Below are 25,230 nucleotides of genomic sequence, written 5' to 3' on the forward strand. Positions count from 1 at the left end.
TCTGTTCAGTGTGTCAAAAGCTAAAGGTGTTTTGTATTTTAGAAAAAAATGTAGATCTGCCAATATTTGACAAATTTTGCAGGGATCCATGCAAAACATATGAAATTGCGAATTACTTAATATTTTGGTGCACAGGGTTTTAATATTATTGATAATAGATCATTAAAAAACAAAAAGATCTGAGGAGCCATTCGTGGAGCTGAAGGAGCCGGCTCTTCTCAGTAGGCAGAGCCAAAAGAGCCGGCTTTCTAAATAGAGTGGCCCTCTTTGGTGCGACCATTAGGGGCAGCATAATGACAAGGAACCAAAGCAGGCGTGCTGGCATCATTTTCACACACTTCTGAATTTTTCTTAATTCATTGTGTGGTATATAGAGTCGGGCTGCTAAGAAACAAGGCAATTGCAACAATTTCAAGCACTTCACCCAAAATTCAAGTATTTCGCTGACCTGAAATACACAACTTTAAAATTCAAGCATCTTTAAGGATTTCAAGCACCTGTTTGAACCCTGTTGAATGTGCCTTCAACTGTCATTTACAGAGCATGCCATTCTGTCTGAGGCCTCTAGTTGTCCGTGTTCAAAAATCACAGCAGAGCTGGCTGCAATCTCAAGAAAAGTCAGGCTTTTTAATATATTCTCCCAAACAAAAAATGGTAAAAGAATCATGACAATTTATATATATATATATATATATATATATATATATATATATATATATATATATATATATATATATATATATAATGGTAAATAATAGTAAATAAAGTACTGATGGCAAAAACAATTTTGATGCCAGATATGCCACATTGTCTCTTTGTGTGTCTACTACAGAAAGATTACCACAAAAATTGTACAACATTCCGAAGTATTGCAAATACCATTGTTATAGTTGTAAATAGGTAAATGAAGGATCGATCCTTGGCATCACTACAATAGTTGCGAACAATAGGATAAAAATAGAAAGCTATAATATGATCCCCTAAACAAAACTCCCACCCACCCAGATTACAGTCATACTTAGAAAATAGAGTATAATTGAAGCTCTTTTCAGTCATTAGCAAAAAAAAATCCTCCTTTGCCAGGAAAAGACAGAAATAAGTGAAATGATGGGAGATGCAGGTGAGGGAGAAAAGGAAGAGAGAAAAGGGAGAGGGTAGACGAGAGAGACCTAATAAAATGTCTCTTTTGTGTCTGGTTAGAAGCTCATTTTCTTTCGTGGGGTTTTCATGAGAGAAAAGAGTGACAATTCCGTGTCTATCCATTTTGCCCCTTTTCTTTGCCTTTCTCTCCTGTGGCGCAAGTCATTGTGGTGCTGTTCCACTCCTGTGATCGCTTGCAAAAGAGTGAGAGTGGAGGCGAGCGGGGCAAAGAGAGGCCTTGTTAGCACATTAGAAGCCCGGACCGCCACTGCAGGGTGTCAATGTGTGCGTTGTGTTTGTGTGTCAAAGGAGTCTAGCTACAAATGCAATGGAAGGTGTCAACGGTGGTCATGCTCAGACTGCAGTGCCTAATCGATACGTCCTACGATTTCGGTCTTTTCCATATCATACAAAGTCTGTGACGGGCCGCCAGAGTCTCATGAACCTGTGTTATTAAATATATACTATTTTTTAATGTATATAAATGGAAAGTTTATCAAAATACCTTTCCCATTATATAAATGAACTCAAAGCATTGCTTCCTTAGTGGCTTACAAAAGTATTGCCCACCTCCTTCCACCTTCCACAATACTTTTTTGACATATTGCCATATTTAAGGTTTCAAATTTAAAGATAAAAAAGTCAAAATATTTTTAAAAATAAAAACCATCTGGGAATCAATCGGGAAAAGATACCAAATTAATACAACATTTTATAATGTGTTAACAAATAAAAAAGTGAAAAGTACGCATTGCAAATATATTGATCTCCTAGCGTCTCAGCTAGCAAATAATAAAATTTCAACCTAAATGACTAACAATGACAAACAGAGTGCATTAAGCCTCAGTTTAAATACATATGCTGTGTGATGGGCTCAGAGATCTGCGAAAAAGAGACTCCGGAGAAGAGACAACATTATGCAGACCAAAGAACACCAATGACCAACAATGAAAACAGAGTACACTTGTGTGTCATTAACTCACACTGCTCTCCAAAACTTGCTTTAATGACGATTTGCAGGGTCAATGATTAGTGTACAGCAGAGTTCTCCAGCATGGTGCCCGGGGCACAAGGGTCTCATCATAAGGACAGCTGAGGTGCCCACAAACCTGTTGTGAAAAAGCTCACCAGTGCTGGGTCATTCGTTATTTTTTTAGTAAAATATTTTTTTATATTTTTGATTTTAGTATATATTTTTTTTTATGGTTATCATTCTACTTGACCCTACTTTCATTAATAACCTGTCAATAAGATAGTACAAACACAGTAAAATAGGATTAAGTGTTATGATCTGGTACACCACCTTCCACCAGAAGATGCCAACCAGGTTTGGAACTGGGCACAACTGTGTCCAATCACAACACACGTGTCACTAATTATCCTGACCCTTTATTGTGACTGTTTGGACATGTTGCTAGTTTTTACGCCCACTTGTTATTGAAGCACATCATGGGCGAGGATGAGCTTCAAGCCGTCAAAGTCAAGATTTATGGTTCTGAAGAGGGGGAAGGTGGTGGATAAGTTCAGGTTTTCGATCTCTGGAGCTGAGATCCCAACCATTTTGGAAAAAACAGTTAAGAGTCTGTGGAAACTTTTTGACTCGAATCTGAAAGACTCTGCTGACATCCCTGAGTCTGGTAAACAACTGGGAATGTGGCTCACCAAGGTAGACAAGTCCGGCCTGCCTGGTGGATTTGAAGCCTGGATCTAAAAGGAAACATCTATTATTCACAGATTCTTGTGGCCTCTTTTGGTCTAGGCCAGACCTGGGCACTCCGGTCCTGGAGGGCCGCACGTCCTGCCAGATTTTGAAGTTTGCTCTTCTTTAACTCAGGTGATACAAATTATAACCTCGTTAGCAAGCTAGCAAGTGCTCGTTAACGATACTGGTGATTGGAATCACCTGTATTGGATCAGAGAAACCTCAAAAATCATGCAGAACATGCGGCCCTCCAGGACCGGAGTGCCCAGGTCTGGTCTAGGCAGTACCGCTACCAACTGTGGAGATCCTCGAAAGGAAAAACAGTGGCTTTCTACGGAAGTGGCTGGGACTTCCCCACAGCCTTACCAGCGCTGCTTTGTACGGGACAGGCAACACCGTCCAGCTACCCTTCAGCGGGCTCACTGAGTTCAAGGTGGCACGTACTAGAGAGGGCCTTCAGTATAGGGATCCCAAGGACAGCAAGGTGTCATCAGCTCGGGTTTAAGTGAGGAAGTGAGGAAGTGAAATGAGCGAAAGAAGTGGAGAGCTCAGAAGGAAGTGGAGGTGGCAGTTTGGTTTGGACATTGTCAGGTATGATTTTGTTTGGACATTTCATTTGTTTTGGGACCCGTTTGTTTGTTTGTAACCTTGTTCCTGGTCTTGTTATCAAATACCCTTCATATTTTGAGCACACCTGTCTCAGCACCTTCTTTCCTTCACTTGGGTCCACCCTTAAACCTAATAAGTTTTTTTTAGAATTATACATTAAACTGGGAGCACTTTGTGCTACTTAGTAACAAAAGCTCTCTGCTTGAAAAAGGTTGGAGACCCCTGGTTTACAGTATCTAAAGCTTGTCTTCACGATCCCCAAAAGAGTCATATATATGGTATTGATAATATGCAGCGCCCAATCAAAAGTTCGGTCAGTGAAAGAGAGAACGGAATGCCAATATACGAAGTTAAAGCACCTGCCTATCTCTGACATGGATGGAAATTGTGCAAACAGCCTACAAACTGCTTTATTGACAGCACCTAGGAAACTGCTCGGAGGTAATCAATAACACTCCTCTCAGCTAGCCAAGCGGACTGCAGCAAGTCATGTCGAAATTGACTCGTCGTATGCACTCCTGAAAAAAATCAAGTCTGGTAGAGTTGGCAGCAACCTTCAAAGAGAAGTCAGTTTTTTAAGTTTTCATTTTTTTTGTGTGTTTTTTGTAAAAAGTTATTCTGATATACAGGATTTGTACACCTTTTTCATGGCCAAATACAAGCACTTTTTAAGCACTTTTTTTTAAATTTCTGAAGTACATTCAAAAGAACGGTTTTCATGACTTTAATGACTAACATAAAGTCGATTTCTTGCTGGTAGCACATACTTCGTGCTATTTTGAGCGGTTCCTCGCTATGATCAGCTTTCTTTTTGTGTCAATGGGCTGCTATAAACTGACATGAATTCTGCCGTTCTGCTTCAAAGATGTACGCCACGCTTCAATACATCACACCTGTATACAAATACGTAAAAAGCTGTATAAGCTTTGGGTAATAGTTGAGTTCAATAGAGAAGACAAAAAAAGTACTGTATGGATAAAAAGAAGAAAAATGAGCCAAATTTGGACTCATTTTAACGATATTGATTGCTCTAAAGCTAGGTGCATTCACGCTTTTAATCGTAGAGACTGTTGATTTTTTGCTTTTTGTTTTACTTGTTTTAATTTATATTTTTTGCGTGTTTTTTTTAAGAGGATTTGTGTTTAAAATTGTAAATACGACTGTATAAGAGTGTGATCGTGCCGAATGTCGTATGGTGCAGAGACTTGGAGCCTGAAGGCAGATTTAAGAAGGAAATTAAATGAAATGTTTTTGAGATGAAGTGTTTGAGGAGTATGTTAGTAGTGAAAAGATTGGATAGATTGAGAAATGAAATTGTGAGATAGATAGATAGATAGATAGATAGATAGATAGATAGATAGATAGATAGATAGATAGATAGATAGATAGATAGATACTTTATTCATCCCCTAAGGGAAATTCACATTTCCAGCAGCATCCCTGAGCTGAGAACAGTACAATAATAAAGCCAAAAGAATACAGAACAGAGACACAGAACTGGAGTAGTATTGGAACTGAGGCAAGTGTGTGGATAGGAGAGTACAGTAAGATCTCGGTTATCGCGGTTAATGGGGACCAAAACCACCCGCGATAAGTGAAAATCCGCAAAGTAGCGGCGCACCTCAAAACAAAAACAAAAAAAAAACAAAAAAAAAATAATATATATTAATATATATATATATATATATTTTTTTTTTTTTTTAATTATTGTTTTTTTAGTCCCGGTTAATGGGGAGCAAAACAACCCGCAAAAAGTGAAAATCTGCGAAGTAGCGACACCCCTTCAAAAGGAAAAAAAAAAAAGTCTTTTTTTTTTTAATTATTATTTTTTAGACCCGGTTAATGGGGAGCAAAACCACCCGCTAAAAGTGAAAATCTGCGAAGTAGCGACGCCCCTTCAAAAAAAAAATTAATTTAAAAAAAATCTTATCTCATCTCATTATCTGCACCGCTTATCCTTATTAGGGTCGCGGGGGGGCTGGAGCCCATCCCAGCCATCTACGGGCAGTGGGCAGGGGACACCCTGAACTGGTTGCCAGCCAATCGCAGCTGCAAATCACATTAGTTCTCGCAGCTAGCTGCGTTCTTCATCGACGCACGAGCCGAGTGATCCACCGCTAAGAGTCGTACAGCTGGGCGATTTTACGTCCACCCGGGACGATCGGAGACAAATTCACGACAGGGTTTTTACTTATGCCACACCGTGGGTGCCGTTCGGTCGCTCCCGCGAGCGAGCTCCTAACCTGCGGTACGGGTACTTTCGGGCGCGATACGCACGACACCGCGACAAGCCGACCGGGTCGGGTGCTCGGCGCGGAGGCCGGCGTCTTCCGCCTGGGCCGCGATGGCTCTACATGGCGCTACACGGCCCTCGATGGGCAGCCGCGGGGGAAAGGGGTAGCTGGGGGGGACCTGTGGGGTTAGGAGGGGCGGTGAAGCGGAAGCCGCACCAAAACCGCGCGCCGGGAAACGAGAACGGCGCGCCGTGCTAAGGTCGTCGGCCGAGGGGGATTCCCGCAAAAAGTGAAAATCTGCAAAGTAGCGACGCCCCTTCCAAAAAAAAAAAAAAAAACAAACATATATATATATATATATATATATATATATATATATATATATATATTTTTTTTTTTTTTTTACCATTACAGACCGCGAAGCTCCGAAGCCGCGGACGTCGAACCGCGCAGTAGGGAGGTCCCACTGTACTCGGTTGGTTTGGACACATGGCGAGGATGGATGAGGAGCGAATGTTGAAGAGGATCTACATAGCAGAAGTAAATGGAAGGAACTAAGAGGAAGGCCGCGATTGAAGAAGATGGATGGTGTTATGAGTGCACTGGAGGAAAGAGGTCTTAATGTAGTGGAAGCTAGAGGTCTTGTTATTCGAATGAGTGGAGAGGTGTTGTGAAAGGATGGTGGGATGTTTCGACGCGTTCTAAGGGATGGGCAGGGCACCCGTATGATGTGGCAGGGGTAAACCAGTGCTGTCGGGCCCTGCTGTTGAACAGAAGAGTGTGTTGTGTCACCCTGACCCAAGTGACATGGCCGCTTTCTTGTGTCCCATTTCATCTGGAGGGAAGAAAGCATGGCTAACTTGGGTGCTGAGGTGCTTAGCTTGTTTGGGTATTTGGGTTGGCCTTGTTCAATTTTTTTGTGTTTTTTGCGACTTTTTCCTTTTCTTTGTTTTTGTGTATGTGTTTGTCTTGCTGTCGGTCCCCCCTCTCGAGGAATATGAACAGGGTAGTTTGTAAATTGTTTTTTTCTTTTTTTTCTTTTGCAGGTACTTTTTGGAGCCCAAGCCCTACAAAAGACGAGGGAATGCTGTACTTGTTAAAAAACAAAAAGTAATCGAATCTTACATGGATAAAACAAACTAAATATAATCACAATTACATGGGAAATGTCATGTTGAGTTTAGGGCTACAGCAATAGACATTCTTTTATATTAAACAATTATATTGTTGTATTTTTCTGATAAACTAAAAATCATTTTTATTCCAATCCATGCATAAGCTTAGGGAAATAAAACATTGAAGCTGTACATTTATGATAATTGAGTTACTGTTCAGAAATAGGCAAAATGTCCATTATTGTTTTTCAAAGTAAAGAACAAATTACTGCAGTCAGGCCAAAATTATTATGTTAAAGAATGCGAAAACAGAAAGTCGTCCTGAAAGATATTAATAATGGCAAAAATGCACAAAGAACAAAATTACTTTTTGGCGCATCTGATAATGAATCAGATCTTGAATGACATGATGTAAATACATTGAACATTTTATGTTGCTATTGTCTTCATACTTGAAGTTGTTAATGAATTATTTTAATCATAGCCATACATATTCAGTGTTTGTCACTTACAATGCTTAGTTTGAGCTGAGAAAGAGTGAAAGTAAATTTTATAGACAAAAATTAGGGGTGCGTGTGACACACGAATAGATATGATCGTTGTCTTTTAATTTGATCATCAATTTCAATGTCTGTTTAATGCTTGGACCTTTAATTAAAATACAACTAGGTCATTGCCCCGCATGGTGAGGTTAAACTGCCCCCGAGAAGCAAGCGCCAGTATCTCATTCGGCATCTCATGCCGCCCCCATATCTGTCCTCTCCACCCGAGGCATTGGAACAGACAACAGAGAGAACCACATCAGACGGATAATACAATTCGAAAAGCTTTACAGCGTGTAATGATAAACCTGTGTGTACATGCGTGTATGTCCGTGCCCAAAAGAACACGCTAATGGGTTTATATCTTTCTGTGATAGCAATGATATGGAAGGCTTTGTGATTTCATTACTTGTCTGCGTGTGTGCCCGCATCCACCTCCAACGGAGATGGGCTGGCCTAGTGATAGATTCACAAGAGGGGCGATGCGACTTACGATCTAACATAATCACCAAAAATATATATTCTTATTCAAGCTTTGGCTGTATTTTTTCACACGGTTAAGGGTGAAGAAATGATCCAGGGGGTCGGGAACCTTTTTGACTCAAAGAGCCGTGAAAGCAAAATATTTGTTTTTTTTTAAAGTCACACCACATATTATAGTCAAGTCATGTTTATTTGGATAGCCCTTAATCACAAAGAGTCTCAAAGGGTTGCACAGACCACAGATTATTGCAAACCATAGACTATTATGACACTATCACCTGATCTAAAACCTACATGAGGGTAAGGAAAAACTCAAAAACCTCAACATGAGGAAAATGAAGAAACCTTTGAGAAGAAACCGCACATGAGGTAATCCCCCTTACAGCATGACAGGGCTGCAAAGGATGTAGCAATAACAAATACTTCACAGAGAGTGTCAACATGATGTATAGGTTATTCAAATGCTATAGAATAGAAGTGTGTTTTAAGCTTGGATTTAAACATTTCCACGGAGGTTGCAGATCGAATCTCAGGGGGAAGAGCATTCCACAGCACCGGGGCCTGAATGGAGAATGCTCTCGAACCTGCTGATCTTTTCTTGGCTCTCGGGATCATTAGTAGACCATTAGTGGATTTTAGGGCTGCAACTAACCATTAGTTTCATAATCGATGGCTCGGTCAATTATTTTTTGGGATTAATCGAATACGATTTTCATACACTAAAATTGGAAAGTTACAGAGATTACTATGGCCCTTGTTTAATTTCAACTGTACTCACAAAAAGAGCGATGTCTGGCTCACAAGCCATACGTTCCCGACCCCTACAAAAAACTCACCAGGCAGTCATGAATTTTAATAATTTTACTTGAAAAAGCTGGAGGAAAACTGCATTAAAGTTTATGTCATATGATGACCCTACCCGTACAACTCCTACCTACTGCAAGCACCTTTTCAACTAAACATATATTCAAACACAGAGTGACAAAATGTCTTATTTTGCACTTTGGTGCAGAACAGCCCTGCATTGTTTATGGCGCAGAGGGAGGTCTGCTCATGCAAAGGCTTGATGGCTTGATCTTATGGGTCTGCACTCACAGCTCGCTGGTACAAGAAGTGCATGGACACAATCATTACATGACTAAAACATTTATGGAATTAAATGAAAAATACATGATGAAACATGAATGATAAAGTTGTTATTTTTGACTACATGATTTTTTATCTAGCTGCACAATGGCTCTCAGGTAACTGTTTATAACATTAGCCTTTTTCAGGATTTTAAATTACATTTTTGGGATGCATGTATTTGTGATCTGTTCATCTGGTTTTATCTACAGTCCTCATGAGAAAACAGGAATGGACGATAACAAAAATAAAATAAATTTCTCCTTTTAAAAGTGGAAAGTTATTTAAGTGTTTACTTTTAATTACAAAAACTTGGTGCAGATTACTTAGAAACAATAATCATTGAATTGTGAAATTTAATCAAGTTATTGTTTTATGCATAAGCTTTAAATGCAATTTCAAATCTGTTGTTTTTTTAAATAAAAAATGTGTGTACAAAGGGTTATAATGGTTCAAATTTCGTACACATTTCTCATGGCAAAATTTAGGCAATTTTTAAGGACTTTCAAAGCACTTAACCCTAAATTCAAGCACTATACAATTCATGAAAACACAATTATTCAAATTCAACCATGTTCAAGCACGCGTATGAACCCTGTTGGTCATAACTGATCAAAATTGTTATTGACAAGGCTGAAAATGAGATTTTTTTACTTTTAGGGATGGAATGAGACTATTTTGTTTCAATTAAATTTTCAGTAACTTTAATTTTAAGTGTACAGTAAGTGCTTACGAATCATATACAGTCTCTCTTGATCTGTCACTCCGCTGCACTCCGTATACACTTTCGTTGCGGCAATTTCTTCCATGGGACGGGCTCATAATAATCTCGCATTTTGTTCCGGTCTTCTTATTTATCTTATTAATGTATTTTATGTTTAATTGCTATTTGAATGTGTTTAAATGATCAGGAATATGTGTTTTATTGATATTTGTGGTCAACTTGTTTGCTTTTAGGAGGCCGCGAACGGATCAGATTGTTTTTAATTACTTCATTTCAGGAAAAGTTGCTTGTTACAATAGCATTACAAGACACTAGCACCATCCTAGAACAAATTAGGGTTGTATGCAGAGGTAACATACTGTCGTAAGGAATATTGTCAAATGATGTGTCTCTTTTGGGCTCTTCGCGGTCAATTAAACAAGATTTGGGCAAAAACAAAGACCACCCAAAATGTGTTTATAAACATTTATCATTGAAAGTGTTTGGACCACAGAGGGTTAAGGATGACCTGACCCGATTTCGGCTTTGGCAACAGCAAAGTGTCGTCAATTTGTGAGGTTGTGCCCTCACCTTTCTACCATTGTGAGGTACACACTCTTCTTGTCACATGCTGCAGATTGGAGTCTTACTGGGACAATGGGCTTAGTGGAGGGGGCTGGCAAAGAGAAGCCAGGCAGTCCGCTAGCGTTTGGCTGCTCTCGGTGCATGTGTGTGTGTGCGGGTGTGTGGATATGGAGGGGATAATAGCGCTACATGCCCAAAGCTGCCATCATTTCACTGGGAACACAGTGTGACAGAGAGGGAACAGCGGTGACACATACATGAACACACAAACAACTGTGCTATCACGCTGAGCCATATGCTGACCCCAGCCACATTACAGCTATCCCTGCCAATCAACAACTGCGTGCACACAACACATGCACTCTCACTCGTACAATAGACCTAATCCAGGACGAGTGAAGCCGCTACATACAGTAAAAACATACAAATGACACCACATAGATAACATACATTTCAAAATCCAGCCATTAAAAAAGTCTTAAAGGTAATCCCAAATTCTTAAACATTCAAAATAGTACATGGCTTTTGCCTAAAGTCTAAATACATTTCATCAGTATATTACGCTTATTTACCGAGATAATCATTTTGAAGACAGCACGTCTTGTCTTTGTCATCCTGAGCTGTGAGATCATCGGAGGACCACCGGCAACCTAGCAAGCCAGTCCCTGTATTATTTTACGTGTTAATTAGTCGAACCCGTTACCTGTGTTTTAAGTGAGGTTTTGGTAGATTATGTTGTAAATGCAGAGATGTTGTGTTGCATGTGGATGCTGTAAAGGTACAACTAAGTGTGATCACCCAAAATGGGGTAACTGGCAAAAAAAAAAAAACAACAAAAAAAAAAACAGGGAGAGCTGCCAACACGGGGTTACCCGGGACTGATCAACGACAGGCGGCCGCAGTCTCTGTCTGACCAAAAAACACACCGTAAGCAGCCAGGCTAAATGGGCAGCAACAACGAAAAGCTGCACTAGCTTTGGTGATAAACGCTAAGCTGGCCGGAAATAAAACGAGAAACACGGCTAAACCAGTGCTTATGCCAGGTTAGCCGGCCAAACAACACACGATAGGCAGTCAACGAGCGCCAACTAAAAAATACAACAGAATTAATACAAAAATACGAAAAGATTTTGACAAAAACACGAAAATCATTAAAGAACTGTAATAATGCAAAAATACTACAGACACCCTACAAAAAATCTACTATCGTAATACAACAAAAACATTAAATTAATTCTAAGAATTTACTACTATGCAGGGATCAGAATGGAGATTTTCATTTTCAGCTGAAATAGCCAGGGTCCAGGAATAAAGCAGGGCGGAGCCCCCCCCCCCCACTCCCCAACAATGCGGCCAATTTTTCTAACGGCCGCCAGGGTGCGCCAGAGCAATAAAGGAAAGAGTGAGACAGTCGGATTTTGAATTTGTTTGCTACGCTAGAGAAAAAGTGAAAAAGTCGGAATGCCTTTGGAGTTCAAAAACAGCGGAAATCCGCGGATCCGCGGAAAATTCTGATCCCTGACTATGGAAAAACTACCAAAAAAGACTGCAGAAATAGCGCAAAAATCAAACTAGAGTAATGCTTCAAAAAAAAAAATACTGAAATTCAACTGAAATCAGACTACGGAAATATTAACAACTACTTTTAGAAAAGTAAAACTACTGTAACGCTTGATAACTAAATATCAAATGAAGTGCTTAAAACAAGGACCTTAAAAATTATTTTGCTTTAAATGTGATTGTTTCAAAACCAATTTGAGGAGACTAATCTAGTTCAAAAGAACTATACCATGTAAATGTATGCATTTTTATTTATTCCCAGATGAAAAAAGATCGGCCACTTGGCCAAAACTTTTCAACCCGATGCGGCCCCTGACTCCAAAAAGTTGGCCACCCCTGGAGTAGAACATGGAATGAGTTCTAGTAAGTATGCAAATGATCAAGTGGCCAAAAATCTAATTTTGCCTAGGGCCCCATGAAGGCCATGACCCCGGGGACATGGAATATTTCGCAACACATTTGCATAATTGTGAGGAGGAACACTACATGTTCTGTACCCATTTGAAAACAAAAATACCTTTAAAATTGCTCAAGATGGGTATACGTCTGTTTTTGCAGGTGTATTGCCTAGCCTCCCTCCAGCATTGTTTCCACAGTCGCGCAATCATCCTGGACCAGATGGAGAATGGCCATAGCTTGCTCTTTAACCCGCACCAGCACATACAAATACCTACTGTGGAAGATTTGGTGCAATTGTTGGGCAGTGTAAAGTCTGACTGCTAATGTGACTTGACAGGATAGTTATGCATTCATAAGAAGCAATGACTCAGAAAACTCTCTGTCCAGTTTCATAAAGAGCAAAAAGCAAATTCATCCTAAATTTGTCGTACTAGACCTAGCCTATTTGTTGCTTTTTAAATGCAGAGAAATTAGTTAATTTAATTTACTGACATCATTTGGTTGTCTTCGTGGAAAAAAAGAACAAAATAATAGTTAGCTTTTCAGTTGGTTCAATTAGGGTCAATTAGGTTAAAAAATTGCTCAACATTCAATCAGTCCAGTCCTTGGCTTATAGCTTATTTTGTTAATTAGGCCTTTCTTATTTTTTCCATTCTTTAAAGGTGGTATTCGTAACTTCTAAATATTCTACTTGCTGACACCATCTTCTTGCTGTAATCATCATTGCAGCCTATGTCAAGCTCATTCTGTTTTTTTTAGATGCTCTGAAATAAACTCGTCCTTTTTCATCTTTTTTAGGGTTTGTTTTGGCATTTGGACTGCTTTTGAAACAGTCCTTTTCTTACTTTCACAATTTTCATCCTGGAATAAAAGGAAACTACAAATACTTGCATGAAATCACTCTCCTCCCCTCTAAAAAACAAAACAAACATCTAATCAAATCAATCTGTACAGCAGACAGGATTGTGATGGTGTTGTGCAGATATTATTTCAATGGAAACACACAGATGCTGCTATTTAATTGAATAAAAACACTATCGGAAGCTGCATAACAGAATATTGACAAAAGAGTGTTGCAAATAAATCACTGCGATTTCGAATAAGTTGCAAATGAGGTCGGTGCTACTGATAATGAATGGGCAAGCAGAGAAGGCCTAGAAGGCCCTGACTGCAGGATGCCGCGAGATATGTACCGTATTTTCCGCACTATAAGGCGCACCGGGTTATAGGGCGCACCCCGAAAAAATAGTTTTTGGTCCAATTTTTGACATAGATAAGACGCACCGGATTATAAGGCGCTACAATGGGAACGTGGACAAAACAGTCAGATAGTTAAGTCCAACTTATTACCCCCTTAACATTCCCAAAGCTTGCAAAGACGCAAATACGTGTCGAGAACACGTGCGGATGCGGTGTCCGTACGATGTCACTCAAATGCATCGTTCCATCATTCGGAAGGTTAAAAAGTCTTGGGATTCAAGAAATGCCAACCATTCCTGAGTTTCTATTTTCTTTTTCGCTCGCAACTTTACTGTGCATATGACAATAAACACTTGGAATTGAGTTTAATTTAAAAATAGACACTCCATTCCATCCATTATCTGCACCGCTTATCACAGAAACATCGAGTTCAGTCTGAAACAAGATACAGGGACAATATAAAACCCGAAGTAGCTCACCGAAGTCGTTGTGTTCATAATAATGTGCAGCCAATGTCCTCTTATATCCGCGAGGGTAGTAAATCCAGGAGAATAAAATAATTTCAAATACAGAATAGAAAAAAATGCTTTCTCTATGCCGTCAGCCACGAGCCATAAACATTCATCTTTTTTGGCCAATTGCAGGCTTTGTGTTGCCGTTTAAGCCAATGCCAGCCTGTAAATGATAAAAAGGATCCGCCTCTTGACCTCCGAATAACTTTAGCCAATAGTGATCGATTCAAATGATGATTGACACATTGGTTAGCCAATGAAACGCCGGTAAATAAATCCCAGCATACACCGTTGTTTTGGCCAATTGCAGGCTTTGTGTTGCCGTTTAAGCCAATGCCAGCCTGTAAATGATAAAAAGGATCCACCCCTTGACCTCCGAATAACTTTAGCCAATAGTGATCAATTCAAATGATGATTGACACATTGGTTAGCCAATGAAACGCCGGTAAATAAATCACAGCATACACCGCGTACTACTTGGCGTTCGGGGGAAAATCGAGTCGGAAGCTGCAAGTTAGTTGGAAAACTTTGCAATTTTAAAATTGATCCATAAATAAGGCGCACTGTATTATAAGGCGCATGGTCAGCTTTTGAAAAAAATAAAGGCTTTTAGGTGCGCCTTATAGTGCGGAAAATACGGTACTTAATGTGGCTGCCCCGGCAACATGGCTGGAGAATTTGTGCGCTTTTGGGGTTCTGCGGTCATGGTAAATGAATGATCAGAGCGAGTTGGAAGGCAGATGGACTGCCCCGAGGGCCAAAAACAAAATGTGAGACGCACACAAAACAAAACAAAACCGGAGAGTGAAAGACAAGGGGTTGGGGGGCAGTAAACCACTGTCACTTGAAGCCATGCCAATCCTCTTTTTAGTCCCTTTCTCTTCTTTTCCAGCCTCTCGACTTGAGTCTGACCATTTTGATTCAACGAATCAACAGTAAATCAGATACATACAGCACAAGAGTACTTAAGAGCGAAAGAAAACCCAAACTCCCGCATTGTGTAAATAAACGGCCTCCTTTGTGAATCACAACTTCACAATAGCAGATTCTCGTTCCATGGCCTGCATCCTTCAGGAGGATACATTTGCAGGCCAATGACGAATAGAAATGTGTAGCAAGCGAAAGTCTCCTTCAATAGTGGCCTTCATTGCAGCCTACATTGCAACTTATAGACCCTATGTTTGTTGTGTTTAAGGATTTAGTGTAAAAAGACTGTTAGACTGGAGACATTTTGGAATATAGTATTGGGCGCTTTCTGTATTTTATGTCGCTGTGTAGCATTTAGAGCTATCTAAAAAAAACGACAGTTTTTGTAGGAAGGCTGCCCCTCTGTTACCACATTTTTGATTAAAGGCGAGCCGGACTTCAGCTAACACAAATACGCTAACTTACTACAGTCGAGTATAGTAAATTCAAACATCTACTTTGTGTGTGACATTCAGTCCGTTCTTCTTTAAAGTCAATTGGCTGGCGTGAAACTGCCGCGGTATGGAAACTTATTTCTGAACCATTTCGAATTTCCCACATTTAAAAAAAACAAAAACAAAATAAAACACACAGTTGAGATAGCTGTGTCTGTCTTCAGCTTCAACTGTTTCTACCCGCCGAAAAGGGTGATAAGTGAGCTAGCGTCGGACACAAATTAAAATATTTCCAATAGGTTGATTTATTTTGTTTTCCATGTCCACATTTGATAATACAGTAAGACCTCAGTTATCGCGGTCAATGGGGACCAAAACCACCCGCGATAAGTGAAAATCCGCAAAGTAGCGGCGCACCTTCAAAAAAAAAAAAATTAAAAAAAAAATTAAAAAAAAAAATTATTATTATTTTTTTAGACCCGGTTAATGGGGAACAAAACCACCCGCAAAAAGTAAATATCTGCGAAGTAGCGACGACCCTTCAAAAAAAAAAAAAAAAAAAAAATCTCATCTCATCTCATTATCTGCACCCCTTATTCTTATTAGGGTCGCGGGGAGGCTGGAGTCCATCCCAGCCATCTCCGGGCAGTGGTTGCCAGCCAATCGCAGCTGCAAATCACATTAGTTCTCGCAGCTAGCTGCGTTCTTCATCGACGCACGAGCCGAGTGATCCACCGCTAAGAGTCGTACAGCTGGGCGATTTTACGTCCACCCGGGACGGTCGGAGACAAATTCACGACAGGGTTTTTACTTGCGCCGCACCACGAGCGAGCCTTTAACGCGGCGCGGGTACTTTTGGGCGCGATACGCACGACACCGACACAGTTACGGGGGTCCCGCGCACGTCCGCCGCCTTTCGCGCCTCACTACTAGGGTCATCGGACGAGCGGGCTCCCCCCAGTTACAGGGGTAGCCCGATTACGGCCGCCGCCTTTTCTCGCGTCGCGCCGTGTTACGCCGCGTCCGCCGAACTCGCTCCGTCGCGCGGCCCGGGAGGGACCCCCCCCGTCCCATCCAGCCGGCCGCCTTATCCCGCGTCCGCTGACGTTCTGCCGAAAAAAAAAACGCAAAAAGTGAAAATCTGCGAAGCAGCGACGCCCCTTCCAAAAAAAAAAAAAAGACATTATTTTTTTTAACCATTATAGACCGCGAAGCTCTGAAGCCGCGAACGTCGAACCGCGAAGTAGCGAGGTCCTACTGTATACACCTGTAAGTAAAGACCAATGTAATGCTATAATTGTTTGATTTATATATAAGTGCTAATAAATACAAATATCAAGACATCCATATATATATTAAATATAAGCTAGGCATTCACTTGAAACATTAATTAAGCAAGAGTATATAGATAAAAAAAGATAATGCACATGAATATTATTGGCCACAATAACATTTTCACATGATTATCTGCATTACAGACACCATTTCGATCATTAAAAAAAACAACCAGTACAGCTATATTACCTTACCCACAATGCTTCACTCTTAAAACAAGGAAATGGACATGTAAGCCACCAGTACATCAATTCCATGTTTGCAACAGCAGATAACTTAAAGAGCAAACAGTACAAAGTCTCTTAACGTCATCGGACCAACTAACAACAGTAGCAGCAGAAATACTGCAAGGAAGAAGCAGAGAATCAGTATCTTATCAGTGATGTCTTGCTCGATCAATATTTGTGAGGATGTAATTCTATATTTTTTCTGGTTTTATACTGACAGCGCATGACTCTCGCACCTAATCAGCTGTTATGCGTAAAAATTTCACTTGTGGCTTCTGACATTACCCGAACACCAAATGACAGTGTGATTGCCAACAACAATTTGCGTTAACTAAAGCTAGCCAAATATAACAGGTTTTCATAATTTAATGAGGATAGCGTGCAAAAGATAGTGGGTGAGGAATAAGTAATTCAACCCTCTGCCTTAGGAAACACAAAGACCAAGTGAACCTCCATCCATCCATCCATTGTCTTCCGCTTATCCGAGGTCGGGTCGCGGGGGCAGCAGCGTTAAAAGGGAAGCCCAGACGTCCCTATCCCCAGCCACCTCCTCCAGCTCATCCGACGGGACCCCGAGGCGTTCCCAAGCCAGCCGAGAGACATAGTCTCTCCAACGTGTCCTGGGCCGCCCCCGGGGCCTCTTGCCGGTGGGACATGCCCGGAACACCTCGCGAGGGAGGCGTCCAGGAGGCATCCTTATTAGATGCCCGAGCCACCTCAACTGGCTCCTCTCAACGCGGAGGAGCAGTGGCTCTACACCGAGTCCCTCCCGGATCACTGAGCTTCTCACCTTATCTCTAAGGGAGAACCCAGCCACCCTGCGGAGGAAACTCATTTCAGCCACTTGTATCCGGGATCGAGTTCTTTCGGTCATGACCCAAAGTTCATGACCATAGGTGAGGGCAGGAACGAAAATCGACCGGTAGATCGAGAGCTTTGCCTTTCGGCTCAGCTCCCTCTTCACCACGACGGACCGGTACAGGGTCCGAATGACGGCAGACGCTGCACCGACCCGTCTGTCGATCTCCCGTTCCATCCTACCCTCACTCGTGAACAAGACCCCAAGATACTTGAACTCCTCCACTTGGGGCAAGACCTCCTCCCCGACCCGGAGGGAGCATACCACCCTTTTCCGACTGAGAACCATGGCCTCGGACTTGGAGGTGCTGATCCCCATCCCGGCCGCTTCACACTCGGCTGCGAATCGCTCCAGCGAGAGCTGAAGATCACGGCCTGAGGAAGCCAACAGCACCACGTCATCTGCAAAAAGCAGTGACGCAATGCTGAGGCCCCCAAACCGGACTCCATCCCCGCCAAGGCTGCGCCTAGAAATTCTGTCCATAGAAGTTATGAACAGAATCGGTGACAAAGGGCAGCCCTGGCGGAGCCCAACCCTCACCGGGAACGAATCCGACTTAGTGCCGGCAATGCGGACCAGACTCTGGCACCGGGCATACAGGGACCGCACAGCCCGGATAAGACTGTGCGGTACCCCATACTCCCGAAGCACCCTCCACAGGGCCTCCCGAGGAACACGGTCGAATGCCTTCTCCAAGTCTACAAAACACATGTAGACCGGACAGGCAAACTCCCATGCACCCTCAAAGACCCTGAAGAGTGTATAGAGCTGGTCCAGTGTTCCACGGCCAGGACGAAAACCACACTGTTCCTCCTGAATCCGAGATTCGACTTCCTGGCGGACCCTCCTCTCCAGTACCCCTGAATAGACCTTACCAGGGAGGCTGAGAAGTGTGATTCCCCTGTAGTTGGAACACACTCTCTGGTCCCCCTTCTTAAAGACGGGAACCACCACCCCAGTCTGCCAGTCCAGAGGCACTGTCCCCGATGTCCACGCGATGTTGCAGAGGCGCGTCAACCATGACACGCCCACAACATCCAGAGCCTTAATGAAGTCCGGGCGGATCTCATCGACCCCCGGGGCACTGCCACCGAGGAGTTTTTTGACAACCTCTGTGACTTCAACCCCAGTGATACGAGAGCCCAACCCAGAGTCCTCAGGCTCTGCTTCCCCAGAGGAAGACGTGCCGGTGGAATTGAGGAGGTCTTCGAAGTACTCCGCCCACCGATTCACAACGTCCCGGGTCGAGGTCAGCAGCGCCCCGTCGGCACTATACACAGTGTCGATGGCACACCGCTTCCCCCCCCTAAGACGTCGGATGGTGGACCAGAATTTCCTCGAAGCCGTTCGGAAGTCGGCTTCCATGGCCTCGCCAAACTCCTCCCATGCCCGAGTTTTTGCCTCGGCAACCGCCAAAGCCGCATTCCGCTTGGCCAGCCGATACCTGCCAGCTGCTTCCAGAGTCCCACAGGCCAGGAAGGCCCGATAAGCCTTCTTCTTCAGCTTGACGGCATCCCTCACCGCCGGTGACCACCAACGGGTCTGAGGGTTGCCGCCGCGGCAGGCACCGACTACTTTACGGCCACAGCTCCGATCAGCTGCCTCGACAATGGAGGCGCGGAACATGGTCCACTCGGACTCAATGTCCCCCGCCTCCCTCGGGACATGGGCGAAGTTCTGCCGGAGGTGTGAATTGAAACTTCTTCTGACAGGAGATTCTGCCAGCCGTTCCCAACAGACCCTCACAACACGCTTGGGTCTGCCGGGTCGGGCCGGCATCTTCCCCCACCATCGAAGCCAACCCACCACCAGGTGGTGATCAGTTGACAGCTCCGCCCCTCTCTTCACCCGAGTGTCCAGAACATGCGGCCGCAGGTCCGACGAAACGATGACAAAGTCGATCATCGAACTACGGCCTAGGGTGTCCTGGTGCCAAGTGCACATATGGACACCCTTATGTCTGAACATGGTGTTCATTATGGACAGACCGTGACGAGCACAGAAGTCCAATAACGAAACACCACTCGGGTTCAGGTCAGGGGGGCCGTTCTTCCCAATCACGCCCCTCCAGGTCTCACTGTCATTGCCCACGTGAGCGTTGAAGTCTCCCAGCAGTACGAGGGAGTCCCCAGGGGGCGCGCTCTCAAGCACACCCTCTAAGGACCCCAAGAAGGGTGGGTACTCCGAACTGCTATTTGGTGCATAAGCACAAACAACAGTCAGGAGCCGCCCCCCCACCCGAAGGCGGAGGGAGGCTACCCTCTCGTCTACCGGGGTGAACCCCAACGCCGAGCCGTGGAGCAATTAATATGCCCACCCCGGCTCTGCGCCTCTCACCACGGGCAACTCCAGAGTGGAAGAGAGTCCAACCCCTCTCGAGAGGACTGGTACCAGAGCCCAAGCCGTGCGTAGAGGTGAGTCCGACTATATCTAGTCGGAATTTCTCAACCTCACGCACCAACTCGGGCTCCTTCCCTGCCAGAGAGGTAACGTTCCATGTCCCAAAAGCCAGTTTCTGTAGCCGGGGATCGTCGCGCCAAGGACCCTTCCCTTGGCTGCTACCCAGCTCTCTGCGCACCCGACCCCTTTGGCCCCTCCTACAGGTGGTGAGCCCATGGGAAGAGGGTCCCACGTCGTCCCTTCGGGCTGTGCCCGGCCGGCCCCCGTGGGTAAGGGTCCGGCCACCAGGCGCTCGCCAGCGGACCCCAACTCCAGGCCTGGCTCCAGAAGGGGGACCCGGTAACCCGCGTCCGGGTGGGGGAAATCGAGGACCAAAGTTTTGTCTCATCATTAGGGGTCTTCTGATCTGCGTTTTGTCTGGCCACTCACCTAGGACCTGTTTGCCATGGGTGACCCTACCAGGGGCTTAAAGCCCCCGACAACATAGCTCCTAGGATCATTGGGACACACAAACTCCTCCACCACGATAAGGTAGCAGATCAAGGAGGAGCCAAGTGAACCTAATTTCAATCAAGCAATTTAACTCATCTGTGTGCCTAATCACCAATTTGGGTCATAAAGCAACAATGCCAACTATTAGCTCACACCTGGTAAGAATGGTCTAGAAGAGAAGAATTTTTTTAAGTGTGCCATGGCTTCGTCAAAAGAGCTGACTGAAGACATGAGATCAAGAATTGTTGATCTGTATAAAGCTGGGCACAAAATGTTAAATGTGACGGTTCAAATCAACCACTACCTGATTTAACTATCCTTGTTTTTTGCATTCTTCTCATCTTCCTACTCATATGAGTACCGTACTTGTTGCAAACAAAAGCTTTTATGATTTCACATTTATTTTGCTGAAATCAAGCACACTACATAAAACGCTACCTAAACCAATGTATTCGGATGACTGCTAAAAACGTGACTAAACCTATGCTGGACATTATATTTTATATTTGTTTTGCCTGACTTACTCAAGATCAATTCATTGTCCGGTCCGGAAGTCAAGTCTGGTCCAGTCATGTCATTTCAGGTCTAGTAATGTTTGGCAGGTCCGGACTTGACTGGACATTGAACACTAGGTTAGGTCCTTTCTCGTCCAATACGGTCAAGTCTGATACAATCAAGTCATGACCGCTTAGGTTATATTATGTTCGGTCAGGTCAAGTCATGTCTGTTTTGGTCAGGTCCGATCAGTTCAGTTCAGGATGGGTCGGGTCCAGTCAAGTCCGGTCCGTTTAAGTTATGTCATGTCCGGTCATGTTCAGTCAGTTCAAGTCAGGTCCTGTCCAGTTTGGCGCCAAGTCAAGTCCTGAGCTGATCAGTCATATAGTCATGTCCAGTCATGTCCGGTCAGGTCATGTCCAGTCAGGTCGGGTTGGGTCGGGTCGGGTCGGGTCGGGTCTGGTCTGGTCAGGTCGGGTCTGGTCAGGTCGGGTCTGCTCAGATCGGGTCTGCTCAGGTCGGGTCTGGTCGGGTCGGGTCAGGTCGGGTCTGGTCAGGTTGGGTCGGGTCATGTCATGTGCGGTCATGTAAAGTCATTTCTGGTCAGATCAAGTCCGGTGCAGCCCAGTCCAATCAAGTCCAGTCAGGTCCAATCTGGTCAGGTTAGGTGCGGTTAGGTCACGTCCGGTGAAGTGAAGTGAAGCCAAGTCAAGTCCTCAATCAGGCCATACACCTTTCCAAAAAATGATTTTACCATAAATAAATCTTTCCATTAGTTTATCTATCCATTCAACCTTCCATACATCAGTTCATTTTTATCTGACAAAGCATCTGTCCATCCATCAGTCAATCAATTTATTTCAAGAACAGCTTTTGCATTGTCTCCAAATAGTAAAATGGCAATTATTAGATGTTTTTATGTGAAAATACAACAGCTATGTAAGCAATTGAAAATCAATTATCATCTGTGTTGGTTTAAAAACTCTGGTGATAAGATCAAAAATGAGTTTAACTACCAAAGCTTGTTGTTTGGTCCAAGTGGAAATCATTTCTAACATCCAACTCCTTGTGAGCCCAGCAAGAAGGGCATGTTGGAATAATAACCAAGCAAAAAAATAATGAAGCATGCAGACAAAGATGAGGATGATTCGCAGAAATGTTGAGGGACAGGGAGAAAAAGCCCAAAAAGAACTGACAGATGAAAAGACTCTGAGGAAGAAAGACGTGTGTGCAGTAGAGAGACAGAGTCAATAATGACCGATTACTGTAATTCAGGCTGTCAGAAGCATCGACCTGCTGCTGCCAACGATCAATACACACCAGAACACCAGCAGACACACAAATATTTCGAAACCAGTATGTGGCACGTGACATCACACTCACAAATCTACCGTTGCGAAAACATGCGCAATATTCACCCGCATGAAAGTAAACCGCTAAAAAAGACAGACATGGAAGAAACCTCAACGGCATTTGCTCACACACACATTGCTATGGAAGTCCCAGCTTTGAGGTAAAGCCCTCAACGGGAGTTTCAGTATCGCTCCACTATGTCTCAATTCTTGGAAGCAAAACAAAGAGGAGATCTTAGAACTTCCCTTAATGCTTTAATACTTGCACCAAAAAGCATAGTTTTCCCACGGGCAAAGGGAACGTGTGTGTACCCATCAATATCGAGCAATCAGTTTTGTCCCCCATCAATCTTATGTGACCATTTTATATATATATATATATATATATATATATATATATATATATATATATATATACTGGACTGTCTCAGAAAATTAGAATATTGTGATAAAGTTCTTTATTTTCTGTAATGCAAATAAAAAAACAAAAATGTCATACATTCTGGATTCATTACACATCAACTGAACTATTTCAAGCCTTTTATTATTTGAATATTGCTGATTTTGGCTTACAGCTGAAAAAAAACTCAAAAATCCTATCTCAAAATATTAGAATACTTCCTCAGACCAAGTAAAAAAATAATTTTATAACAGCAAAACTAAATCAAACATTTGAAAATGTCCATTGATGCACTCAGTACTTGGTTGGGAATCCTTTTGCACGGATTACTGCATCAATCCGGCGTGGCATGGAGGCATTCAGCCTGTGGCATTGCTGAGGTGTTATTGATGCCCGGGATGCTTCGATAGTGGCCTTCAGCTCATTTGCATTAGTAGGTCTGGTGTCTTTCATCTTCTTCTTAACTATACCCCACAAATTCTCAATGGGGTTCAGGTCAGGGGAATTAGCAGGCCAATCAAGGACAGTGATGCCATGGTCAGTGCACCAGTTACTGGTGGTTTTGGCACTGTGGGCAGGTGCCAGATCATGCTGGAAAATGAAATCCTCATCTCCATAGAGCTTTTCAGCAGATGGAAGCATGTAGTGCTCTAAAATCTCTTGGTACACAGTTGCATTTACTCTGGACTTGATGAAACACAGTGGACCAACACCAGCAGCTGACATGGCTCCCCAAACCATTGCTGACTGTGGGAACTTCACACTGGATTTCAAGCAACTTGGATTTTGCTCCTCTCCAGCCTTTCTCCAGACTCTGGCGCCTTGACTTCCAAATGAAATGCAAAACTTGCTTTCGTCTGAAAAGAGGACTTTGGACCACTCTGCAACTGTCCAGTGCTTCTTCTCCATAGCCCAAGTCAGACGCTTCTTCCGTTGTCTTGAGTTCAGAAGTGGCTTGACCATGGGAATACGGCTATTGTAGCCCATTTCCCGGACACGTCTGTGAACTGTGGCTTTTGATAACTGGACTCCAGCTTCAGCCCACTGTCTTTGAAGCTCCCCCAAATTCTGGAAGCGGCTCTTCTTCACAATTTTGTTAAGGCTGCGGTCATCTCTCTTGGTTGTGCAGCGTTTCCGGCCACATTTTTCCCTTCCGACAGACTTTTTGTGGATATGCTTTGAAACTGCACTCTGTGAACAGCCTGCTCTTTGAGAAATTTCTTTTTGTGTCTTACCCTCCTGATGGAGGGTATCAATGATGGTCCTCTGGACAGCAGACGGATAAGCAGTCTTCCCCATACTTGTGATTTAGTTTACTGAACCAAGCTGAGTGTTTTTAAGGCTCAGGAAACCCTCGCAAGGTGTTTCGAGTTAATTAGATGATTCAGGTGATTAGTTGAATAGCCTACTTGTATACTTTTTCATGATATTCTAATATTTTGAGATAGGATTTTTGATTAATGTTTTTGCATTTTATAATTTCTTTTATAGCACTGAAGAGTGAATATTTCAAATTTGTTTTCTATTGTTTTGCATTTTCGGGGATTTTGTGTGGTTAACTTAAAATCTGTTCAGTGTGTAAAAAGCTAAAATTGATTTGTATTTTTACATTTTTTTGTAGATCTGTGAATATTTTAATTTGTATTTCATGTGTTTTTCAGGGATCCCCTGCAAAGCAATTTAAAGCACTTACCCAAAATTCAAGGTTTTTCCTGACCTTGAAAACAACATTTTAAAATTCAAGCATTTTCCAGGATTTGAAACACCCGTACGAACCTTATACTGCTGACACTGGTAAAAGTAATAAAGTATTATGATTTGGTCCCTAACAAAGCCAAGAGCAAACCTACCCCCTTGCTTCCAGAATGCTTATCCAACTTGCTCAGATTACAACTTTACCTATTAGTTTTTTCACAAGAAGCGTAAGTGACCACACCCAACAGCCAAGGGCACAAGCACGAACTCCAATGCCATGACTGAGGATTCAATGATCTCAACACCTAACAAGATTTAAATTTAAATTTAAATGAAACACTTCTGACATGTGTGATAAAAGATCAGACCCTCATAAAGAATGTTTACATTTAGAGAAGTTATTTTAAGTCAAGTCCTATTCATCATAGGACTGCACCATTACAACATCCCCTGATCTGAAACCTACATGAGGGCAAGGAAAAAAAAATTAAGCATGAGAAAAATTAAAAAACCTTGAGAAGATGTCGCAGGTGGTCAGGCTGCAATGGATGTTCCAAGGCAACATAAAAAAGCATAGGTCATAATCTTGCAAAAAGTCCAATTGACAGCAATGACAAGCTTCGTGTTGCAAAATGTCAGCAGATACAGCAAGTTCCAGATAATGGTATTTAACAGATTTATATTTTAAATAAATCAAAATATAAA

At 42.9% G+C, this 25,230-nt stretch overlaps 1 protein-coding gene and 2 pseudogenes across 1 annotated transcript in view; all 3 read right to left on the reverse strand.

The window, feature by feature from the left end:
* The window catches only part of ralgapa1 (Ral GTPase activating protein catalytic subunit alpha 1), a 128,939-nt gene that overhangs the window by 19,533 nt on the left and 84,176 nt on the right, over positions 1-25,230 (reverse strand). The gene's annotated exons all lie outside the window — the stretch shown is intronic.
* LOC148351412 (5.8S ribosomal RNA) lies at positions 5,432-5,577 on the reverse strand (annotated as a pseudogene).
* LOC148351413 (5.8S ribosomal RNA) lies at positions 15,892-16,016 on the reverse strand (annotated as a pseudogene; the record flags this gene model as incomplete).

This window comes from Urocampus carinirostris, chromosome 15, assembly GCF_059441175.1.
Source record: "Urocampus carinirostris isolate Australia breed hairy pipefish chromosome 15, RoL_Ucar_1.0, whole genome shotgun sequence".
NCBI lineage: Eukaryota > Metazoa > Chordata > Actinopteri > Syngnathiformes > Syngnathidae > Urocampus > Urocampus carinirostris.